This window comes from Crocuta crocuta, unplaced genomic scaffold, assembly GCF_008692635.1.
Source record: "Crocuta crocuta isolate KB4526 unplaced genomic scaffold, BGI_CrCroc_1.0 scaffold578, whole genome shotgun sequence".
Classification (NCBI taxonomy): domain Eukaryota; kingdom Metazoa; phylum Chordata; class Mammalia; order Carnivora; family Hyaenidae; genus Crocuta; species Crocuta crocuta.
The window spans coordinates 1,335,904-1,346,926 of NW_027527442.1; the positions used below are offsets into that span (position 1 = coordinate 1,335,904).

Consider the following 11,023-nt stretch of genomic DNA (forward strand, 5'->3'; position numbering starts at 1 on the left):
TTCTTCATATTTACTTATTAGGGGTGACTGAAATCAAAAATATAATGGAGTCCAATTGTCATGGTAATGGCTTTAAGAGAAAACTGGTCAGAAGAATATTATTGTTTTCCATTTGCAATCAGTAAACAGTCACCATTGATTAATAGAAAGCCAGCAGTCTCTCAGGAATGCTCAAGAAATGTTAGATTTTTCAACATGTCTGTTCACGGGATAAAAATACTGGAAAATATCTTAGGTGAACTTCTTGATTTCATCATACAGGACAAGTACAAAATCTCCACCCATTCCTTGGAAAACGTTGGACCCTGCACCCTTGGAAAAAGCTTTGGCTCCTTCATCACAATCTTCCTCCAGCAGTCAAGCATGCCTGTGTATATGATGTCAGTAATTTGCGCCTTGACTGCATCATCCGATGGCCAAGAACAGTGTCGAATGCATAGAAAGTCAACTCAGAAACTGCTGTGACAGATTGTGCAGTCATCCAGCTGATGAAGATGTGAGTATTCTTGGGATCTGCAAGCAGTATCATAGATACCAAAATAGGCATCTGGGTAAATGATAATACTCCTACACAAGCACATGAAAGCCTTGGTACAGGCCTTTAATCTCATCAGATTTGTAGATCTTAACCAGGCAGTCATTGAGGCCTCTGAATTCCCTTTCAGCTCCAGCTTTGCTCACATCAGCTGCTGCTAGACAGGTACAGGCAAAGAGGATACACAAAACACAAGGAAGCAGTCCCAGCGGCACCACTTGGTGCCAGATTACCTGCAAAGTAGCACCAAAACTGGGTTCTCTTGTCCACACCGCCCAGGAAAATCTGCTATGTTTGTCTTTGAGGGCAAAGTTGAGAGCCTGGGTGGAGAGTATCCAATGACAATGGCCGGGTCACCACACCAGAAGGACGGGGCTCCCTGTTCCCTGGGGATATGAATCACCCAGTCTATAATACCCTTGTATTGCTTGTCTGCGATGATTTGCTTGCTGGCATGCTGCACCTGCAGCAACAGCTTGACTCACTCAAGGGGCACTACTGCAGCCCCTCCACCCGCCAGGGAGTCCTTGGTGAAGGACAGAGCGTGGCGCCATCTGTCATGTTGAAAGGAAAGAGGAGGTGGGTGACTGCAGGACTCCGGTAGGAACCTGCTGAGACTCTGGGGCTCTGGGATCCAATGTCAATAATTTTAAAGGGTGTAAAGTTACATTGAGATTTTTTCCCTCAATATGTAAGAAAGCAAGAATAAATTAAATCTTTCAATCCAAGGGAGAGCAAAGAATCTCACGTTTATTCCATATCAGATAGGTACCAGGTACGGTCCATATATTAAAACAGTCAAAGAGAGTTCCTGTTGGATTAAATGATCTAAAACACATAAAGCCCTAGAACACCCATGCACTGCACTTGGTTCTCAGTATGACTGAGCCCTTCTTCTTTCATTTTCCTCCTATTCCAGACAAATATTATGACCATTTCAGATAAAATACTTTTTTTCCCATTGTACATGGCAAATGATTTTGTTTAGTATCGTTATGCAAAAACAATACAAGCACTGTATGCACAGCTATATTTTTCAAATGCATGGGTTCTGTAACTTATGAACACTGGACTGCCTGGCAGCCTGTACAAAAATATTAGGTAGGATGGGGAAAAGAAAATAGTGTGCAGTGGTTTTTCCTAAGAAAGAGAATAAGACGATCATCATGAAGCCTTTTGCATTGATGGTGATTTTCAGATAATTGGGAGTGGTTTATCAAAACTGAGAATCCCTGTGTGACATGCAAAGTTATATAAGTCTGATAGTATCTATGCAGATAGTAGAAAAGCAGTAAAAATATTAATGATTTTGGAAAAAATAGGGTTTTGATAAAAAGACATTCTAATATGAAAGTTTATAAAGAGAAGAAGTTAGTAAACTAGGAGACACTGTGAGTATATGAAAGAAGTCCCTGATTATATGTTACTACTTTGTAGTGGAAGATAAGGATGAAAATGTAAGTAATAGACATTATATAGGAAATTGCACCTCCGTGATCTATTCTGGCCTCATTATATTTTCTGACCTCCTCTTCTTTCTCCAAAAGCATTTTCTGTCCTAACCTATTTAACTGATAGACCACTATTACATAAGTTTCAGATTTCATGAGTACACTATTCTTCAGAGTAGGACACATTTTACAGAGTAAACACATAGCAACAAAGGCATATGATAGCTGGATGTACGAACAAAATGCCATGAGGGCTTAGGTGATGCAGCTGGTTGGTTTGGAAGAAAAAAAACATTGTGAAAAGAGACAAAATAGTGCCAAGAATTATGCTCAGTGATTCGGTCATTGAAGAAAATGAAGGGCTCAGTGTAGCACTTTTCACTTGGGGTCCCATGCGATTGTACTCAGGTGAGGGTCGATTCTACTTCAGGCTGCAGTCACCTGGGTTGGGGAATCTTTCTTGGTAAGGAAGAATGTCAAGTTGGTATTTTCCACAGCTTTACGATATTTTACAAAGACCTGCTTTTATACCTATCTCCTTCTCTACACTGAGAGTTTCTCAAAATTTAGACTAGATTTTACTCTTTTATTTAATTCCCAGGAACCTAACATTATACAAGGAACTGTAAAATAAAAGGCTTACAAAGGCCAGGCTCAATAAATGGTAGTAGGGTAGCTATAGCATGAGATACATACAGTGAATGACATAGGGCTGGGTATTATGGAATGTGTGAGAATGTTCCCTTTCCGGTCCAGCATAGTGCATAGTGTGTCTTGAGGGTCAAGAATGAACATGCTTAGCGTAAGTCACTACTGTATCAGCTTCTGGGGAAAACACACAACTAATCAAATAAACACATGTTTCAAAACTATTTCAGGAATACTTTGTCCTATTCAGGAAAAACATAAATCCACACTAGAGTGAAACAATTTAAAAATTTTTAAAAAAAGAAAAAAGAAAAAGGAAAATTCTCATTGTGTAATAAAGCAGTAACGCCTAAGGGATTGTTGAACAGCTGGAACTAGTTCTCAGACATGGTGAGGTCCTGCCCCAAGCTCTCTGGTTGTTTTCCTGAAACTGCAGCCAATGGGACCCAATGCAAGGTGACCTCTGTCTGTCTGAAGAGGGAGTGTGTTTGAACAGAAAACACCTGAAAATGAGCCTCTATGTGCATAGTTTATTAGCATCCTTAAGTTTTAAAAAATACTAAATGCTAATACATTAAGTGACACTATCAAGGGTAAAAGTTTTATTTTTTTCCACAGATTCTGACAGGAGGGGGGGTGGGCAGTGGGGATAAGCTAGGGAATCACAGCAAAGTAGAACAAGGTCAAAGCTACTTACAGGGAGCCACTTGTTAGCAGATACATATATATATTTTTTAAAAAGCTTCGGGGCGCCTGGGTGGCTTAGTCGGTTAAACGTCCAACTTTCGCTTAGGTCATGATCTCACGGTTCNGTTCTGGTTTTGTTATTTCTACTTTATGATTAGCTCCAAGTCCTTTCTTTCATGTGTAATACTTTTTAAAAAATTTTTTTACATTTACTTATTTTTGAGAGAGAGCAAGACAGAGCTCAAGCAAAGGAGGGGCAGAGAGAGAAGGAGACACAGAATCTGAAGAAGGCTCCAGGCTCTGAGCAAGCGTTGAGCACAGAGCCTGATGTGGGTTCAAACCCACTAGCCGTGAGATCATGATCTGAGCTGACGTCGGACACTTAACCGACTGAGCCACCCAGGCGCCCCTCATGTGGAATATCTTAAATGTGTGTGTGTATGTGTGTGTAAATACAACATAGGCAACAGCATATGAATGTGCACATGCATACACATGTATGATAGAACATGGACACGAGGCAGCTGTTTATAAAGTTTGGCCTGCCATAGGGTAAGTGTTCCATGCTATGTGCTGCCTGTATGGGCACTGCTAATACAAATGTGATTTGCCTTCACCTATTCCAAATTACATAATAAGGTCAAAGTCCAATTGGGAAATAGGTCATCAGCCCAGCCTTTTCTTGAATGCAATAGTTTTAGAACACTGTATATCCTTTGTTCTAAGTTGAAATTAGAAAGAAATATGATGAAATGCACATAAAAGGCAAAAGGTCACATAGCACCCTCTGAGATGTGTACTGGGTTCTCCCTGGGCTGGGAGAAAAGCAGTCTTTAGTAATGCTACAAATGTCTTTTTAAAAGGTGACTGACACTGTCAGGTGTAGTATTGAGAAATCCACATAATATCATTTGATGTTGAATGCAAGGATGAAGCACTGACTTCATTGCCCAGAGTGGGACTGTTATATGAATAGGAAGCTTCTATTTCTAGGTCTATCTCTCGGGAAATTTCTGCAAGAATGCCAGCATATGAAAAAAAATCTACTTAAAATTTTTATTTAAAAACTTTTAATGTTTCTTTATTTCGGAGAGAGACAGAGAGACAGAGCATGAGCAGAAGAGGGGCTGAGAGAGGGAAATTCAGAATCGGAAGCAGGCTCCAGGATCCGAGCTGTCAGCACAGAGCCCAACATGGGGCACGAACCCACAAACCACGAGACAATGACCTGAGCTAAAGTCATTCGCTTAACCAACTGAGCCACTCAGGCACCTATACTTAAATTTTTAAGAAGATTTTTTTTAGTAGTCCTTGATATAGGAAATTTAAATTAATTAGAAGAAAATACTTTGCATTATAATTTCTGTTAGTATTTAGAAAATTTAAACAGAATTTGGGAATGAAAAGTTATTGTGGAAGTCTAGTATGTAACTAGAAGCAAGACCTTAAGATAGTAACATGCAAAGCCCTTAAGCATTTTATTGAAGCTTCTTGAGAAAATGAGTTGTAAGAATTTGCCACAGATTAAGCAGAAAGATGATGTTGATCAAAATTTTAATAAACAAAATGAAATACATTTCTGAGAAGAAATCACTGGTAGTTTTGATTATATGAATGAGGCCTATTACTATAGGTTTCATGAAATATATTCCAAATTTTAAATATATTCCTAAAAGATACAAACTTTGTAAAATGTGAAATAAATACATGTACCTTTTCTCTATCAAATTATAAGGACACTTCCAGAGCTACAAAAAACTGTATGTTTTTCTACAATGCCTCTGACTGCTACCATGTAACTCAAATTGTTTTATTTTTCTCATTTCAGTGTCTTGTTTATGAGGAGATATCAGTGTCTAAAATAACTGCAAAACTTTTAAAAATGCAACAAATTGAGGGTATCATCTAACAGCCGAGGCAAATGGTCAATGTAGACATACATGGAAAAGCAGCAAGGTTAGGGGAAGATTACTGTATATTTCACAGTGTCAAACATTCAGTCAGTTCGGTAAATAATACAACAAATGTGAAATCCACAATGTCAACTAGAGATGGAGGCTGGGGATATTACAGACTGACATTCCTGTAATTAAGGAATGAAAAAAATAGCAACATTTCAGGACATAACAAAGTACACCATCTGGGCCTGCCAACTATAAATATTAAATATGGAAAAAGAAAGGACAAACAAAGCTAATATAAGCATCAAGTCATTTTGCAAATTCATAAAGAATCAAAGAAAATCAAAGAATCATTATAGCCTCTAAATGCTTCTAAGGGTAATTTGTTGATAAAAGGAGTTGGCATCACTTCATAATTTACAAAGGAAGATAGAAGACAGATGTCAGAAGCAGATGTACACTTCCCAGAAAGGGGAAGAAGGAACGCTGAAGCAAATCAGGATCATTTGCAAAATAGAGATCAAATAAACTGGAAAAAAATAAGGACTGAAAAAGCACTACTTCTACAGTGTTGGCTTAGTCTTCCTACCAAATTGATGCAAATCTCCAGGTCATAACTCTAACTCTCAAATTCGGAAGTGCATTGGTTGAATAGACAAGTTATTGCTTTCCTACTCCATGCATAACAATACGCCAGGTCAGAAAGACACATCGAGGTAGAGGGGACAACTAGCTGCAGAGACCTCCAGAGAGGACCATTTACAAAGTGTACAAGTGTTCACACATCAGAGTGTGTTGATAACTTCTTCACAAGATGCTGGAACAAGAGTGATTCTTGTACCTATTAATCATCCATTAACTCAACTACTCATTCACTATCCATCTGCAAATAATTGAGAGCCTATTCTAATTATAGCCTCAGACACATTATATTGAGAGTATTTTAGAGGTCAAACAGATATAATAAAACGATAATTAATTTCAAATAAGAGCTCTTTATCAGATTTGAAACACTGGATTTCAGTCACTTTATTTAAATGCATAAATGCAAACTCTACTTATCTAATTATCTCCTGAGTACTTCAAAGAGTAAAATGAGAGCATCTGTACTATTTCCTTAGATCATCTATTTTACATATGTGTGTATAATACACATATACACTTCTGTGTATAAATTAATATGCATATATATGAAGCAAAATGTGTCTCCATGTGTAATATATATTTTATATGTGTGCATATATGTGTGAGATAGAGGTGAAATATCCTTATTCTTAGATTCAGCAATAGAATTGGCCATATATATATCACCATATATAGATGATTTTCAGCTGACAAAGTATTTGAGACTCAGCAAAGCTGATCAAAATTTTAATATATAAAGTAATATATATCTCTATAGTCATAAAATTATTTTGCTTTTACTAAACCTCTTATCCTATATCACTCAAAGAAAGTAATATGACTAAGAAAGATATTAACAACTGGTAATATTGATCACACTTGCCCTCTCTTCTTCTTCTTAATGACCCTAATGATCATCTTTTAGGACCAGCTGTTCAAGTTCAATCTATTCCACTTAGTCCTTCTAGAAAGATAGATTCAAACACATCCTCTTGGCCCATGAACTTGCAAAATAGTTAATGTCAATTTATCCCTTTGTAAACTAACATTATGAAAAAGAAAGTGCCTGAGAAGAAAATATTGCATAAAAAAAACCCACAGCTGATTCTATTTAGTAAATGTGTTTTCAGTTTACTGCCGGGGTTTACAGGCAGAGGTTTATTTGAAGCATATATCAAACCATACTTAATAAAAGCCCAAACAACCATGTAATATTCATCTATATAATCTATAGATATAAACACTTCCAAGTCTCCAGCTTTATTGAGCTATTACTATTTGAGGTATATGGAATTAGGTAGTGTAACTGTCAAGTTTATAACAGCATGTGCTCAGCTATGGAAGTCACGAGTTATACTTTAGTGGGCTGTCAGTACAATCACTAAATGGGAAACAGAGTATACATACTGTTGATCTCAAAAGAACCAACTGCAAATAGAAAGGCTTAGCACAAATCCACATTAATATGTGTAGTCTATGATGTATGTGTGCATATAAACATGCATCATGTTTTTCCCGGGATAGTATTGGCTTACCCCTATTGTCTTGGTATAATTATTAATAGTGCCTCCTTTCATATACATATAGGTGTATATATGTACATATCTATGTATAATATTGAAATGGACAAATTAAATACCTCACACATTGTATTTTTCTTCTCTAAGGCTATTTCATTTCAAGCATATCAACATGTTTACATATAAATATATATATTTGCATTCATATAGGCACTCACATAAGCATATATTTACATAAATATATGTATTTACACTAAAAGACAGTTCTTTATATCATGATAGCTCATAGGTATAGTTTTGGCACATAGATTTTTTCCTTCTAATTGTATATGCGACATTAGTCACTGTTAGGATATTTTTTTCTGTCTTCAATTGAAAATTTTGATTTCAAAAGGAAGATAGTGACAGGCACAGGATGGAGATGTCTAGAACTGAAAAATCTATTTTTGTTCGGTGAAGTTGCAGGGCTGATTTATAATAAGAGCTATAGGTTGCAACTCTGTAAATGGAAATCTTCTGAAATGGAGAGCTTAGGTGGCTCTTTCATTAAGCGTCCAACTTTGGCTTAGGTCATGGTCTCACTGTTCGTGAGTTCAAGCCCTACATTGGGCGCTGTTTTGACAGCTCAGAGTTTGGAGCCTGCTTCAGATTCTGTCTCAGTCTCTCTGCCCCTACTCTGCCTGCGCCCTCTCTCTCTTTCTAAAATATAAATAAAACATTTTAAAAAAGAAAAGAAAATGCTTCTGAGGCTGCTAGATGAAGCTGGAAGTCAATCTCCCTAAAGGAAGTGGAAGTAAGTTCTTTACAAATATATTCTGTGTACCTGACATAGGATTTAACTTATACAAGATCCTTCAAGTGATGCATTTAGCAAATGGTGTTGGAGAATCCACTCTATTACTTCTAAGTCAAGTCATTTTTTTCAGACACTTAAAATGTGTTAAGTGTCACTGGATGCCATATCAGTAAACTAGAAAAGTAAAAGGCAATAGCACTTTGTGAAACATGTTAGGGACCATTTCCTTTCCATTTTGAATAAAAGGGAGTGATTTAAAAAATGTAAAGGTCTAGGAAACAAGCTACTGTGATTAGAGTAGCAACAGTAAGTTTCTTACTGATGGCCCAAAAATATTTGGCTTGGATATATATCTCATCCTCTACAATTATTAAAAACAAAAACAAAAACAAAAAAACCCTCCTAACTCCACTATGCACATGAGTCCATTCAATGTTCTTATTGTTCCCCTTTGCTGCTATCATTCTTATCAGTATTCCTCCAAATGCCCTCATCTACATGTCTCCTCCCAGTTCTGTTTCAAGAAAAAATGCTTAGAAAATAGAAAGTTGCTACTCCTCTTGTCTGACACACAAGGTTGTGAGAAAAAGCAACAGATCACCCATTCTTTACCCATAATGTTGAGTGGAGGAGGAGGGAAAGTAATGGTGATAAGGTTTGGGCAACAGAATTCAACAGGTATATAATGGATTTAATATGTGTTTGCTAGCCAGAGTGGAGACCTAAATTTCATAAACAGTTGGATCAGAGGACTGTCAACTAAGGAAACTGCAAGGGGCACATCAATCCAGAAACGTAACATTGGAGGGACAAGAATTGGTGGTTAAGAGACTTACTTAGGAGACATAAGAATTCTGTGTGTGTGTGTGTGTGTGTGTGTGTGTGTGCGCGCGCGCGCGCGCGCACATTGTTTCATCTTTTCCCTGAATGATATGATCAATTTGGAGATCTCTCTATCATCTTTCCTTACAGTATGCTCTCTCTCTCGAATATGATGTGAAGGGTGCTCCAAGTGGTAAACTGTACATATCCATATTTGAAGTTGAAACTCTTGTATCTTCCTTAGCTATGATCCTGTGGCAAGATATGTTCTGAAGCCATAACAGTCTGTGGACACGTTCTTAGGCTGGCCTTTGCTTAAACTGTAAAACCTAATTATAGTTACTGCTTCAATAATGTAGTTTCCGAAGCAACAACTTATGAATGACAAATGATTGCTCATATCCATAATTCTTTAATGTGATTTAGTTGACATCAACACAGTGTAACCACAGGAATGACAAAATAATTGACAAGTTATTTTCAAAATGAGAATTATTATGTTGAGTTGGATGTCCATTAAAAGTTGATTCTAAATTCAAAGGCTTCATATTGAAAATTACTTCAAGGATTTAAAAAGTCATTTCATTTCTGCATGTATTTGCAAATATAAGTATTTTATATAACTTTGTATATGTTAATGGAAATTTCTGTATTTTATATTTTCTAAATGATCAACAGACTTTGCTGTTTGGTTCCCTGAAAGATGAAAGAGTTAAAATTAACAGTAAATTTATAATTTGTTTTTTTAAAGCAAGTACCTGGACAATAGTAAATTCTCACAAATATTAAGTTATTGAAAGAATTAATTTTATATTTCTAAATCTAGTTTTTGTTCAATTCTTTATACTACTTAATCATGATATCAATTAATTAAAACATTGATAACATATTTTGGTGGTCTTAAAATAGTATGCATAACAATACAATGATTACAATCTCCGTTTTTGCTGTTTCTTTCAAAAAATTAAAATTTCATATACCCCCTCCTCCCTATCAAGCAAACCAGTGTTTTTCATTTTATTAAATACAAGTCAGAATACATTTTTTAATTCCCTAAAACTGAACATATTTTCAAAGGGTATGTTCAATGTTACAGATATATCTCTATGTATTAATAGATATATCTGTCATTATATATATATATGATTTTAAAAGCCTTATCATCACTGCATATAATAAAAAATTATGCCAGAGTTCTGAAGACAGTCTCAAAGAAGAGTTCCCAAATGTCTTGAACATTATTGCATCATTAAAATTATCATTGCATCCCTGAGTGATGACTTTGAAAGAGTCTACATCATGTATTTGGATATGTGTGATTCACTCCCTGGGAGTTGGCCCAAACAGATGCTATTTGAGTGACTCAAGGAGGAAAAGGGTATTGAAGAGTAAAGGTTCAGATTGAGAGCTCTGACCATGGCCATGAAGAATGCCAGCAACCAAGATCTTGAGGCAAGAAAGCAGTTGTACCAGAAACTTAAATTAAAAAAAAAAAAAACTATGAAAAATATTAGTAAAAAACAAATCCATAGAGAGTAAGGCTAGTGATTTAAGTTAGAATCATAAAAGAAAAAATTTGAAGAGAGGTAGAGATAGAGTCCTGGTTGAAGCTACTTAGGAATTAATAGTCCTCAATTACTTGTGTCTATCTGTAAATCAAACAGAAATCTCACTGAGACCGTTCTGACTCCCTCTTGTAAACCACACCTACCCCTCTTCCAATCTCATACTCTCGTAGTCTTTTTCGTCCTTTTCTTTTGAAATTGTTCTCTCCACAAGACTTATCAGTTCTGTGTATTCCATAACTTATGCATTTCTATTTTTAGGGGAGGCAACTACAAGAAATGTTCAGTCAAAAAGGTAGAAAACAAGAGGGTCTTGTTAGCTTTGAAAGGTAGGTATAAAGGACCAGACTGTGCTACATAACATAGAAAATAAATTCAGAGATCCAAGTTATCTGTGAGGATAAAAGGAAGAGAAGGAAAAAGAGCGGAAGCTTTGTGAGGGTGCTGACCTCCATACTGCACGATAAATCCAAA

The 11,023-nt window shown here is 36.3% G+C and overlaps 1 pseudogene; it reads right to left on the bottom strand.

Annotated features, from left to right (window-relative positions):
* Positions 1 to 231: 231 nt before the first annotated feature.
* LOC144229033 (ADP/ATP translocase 2 pseudogene) lies at positions 232 to 10,787 on the bottom strand (annotated as a pseudogene).
* Positions 10,788 to 11,023: the final 236 nt, after the last annotated feature.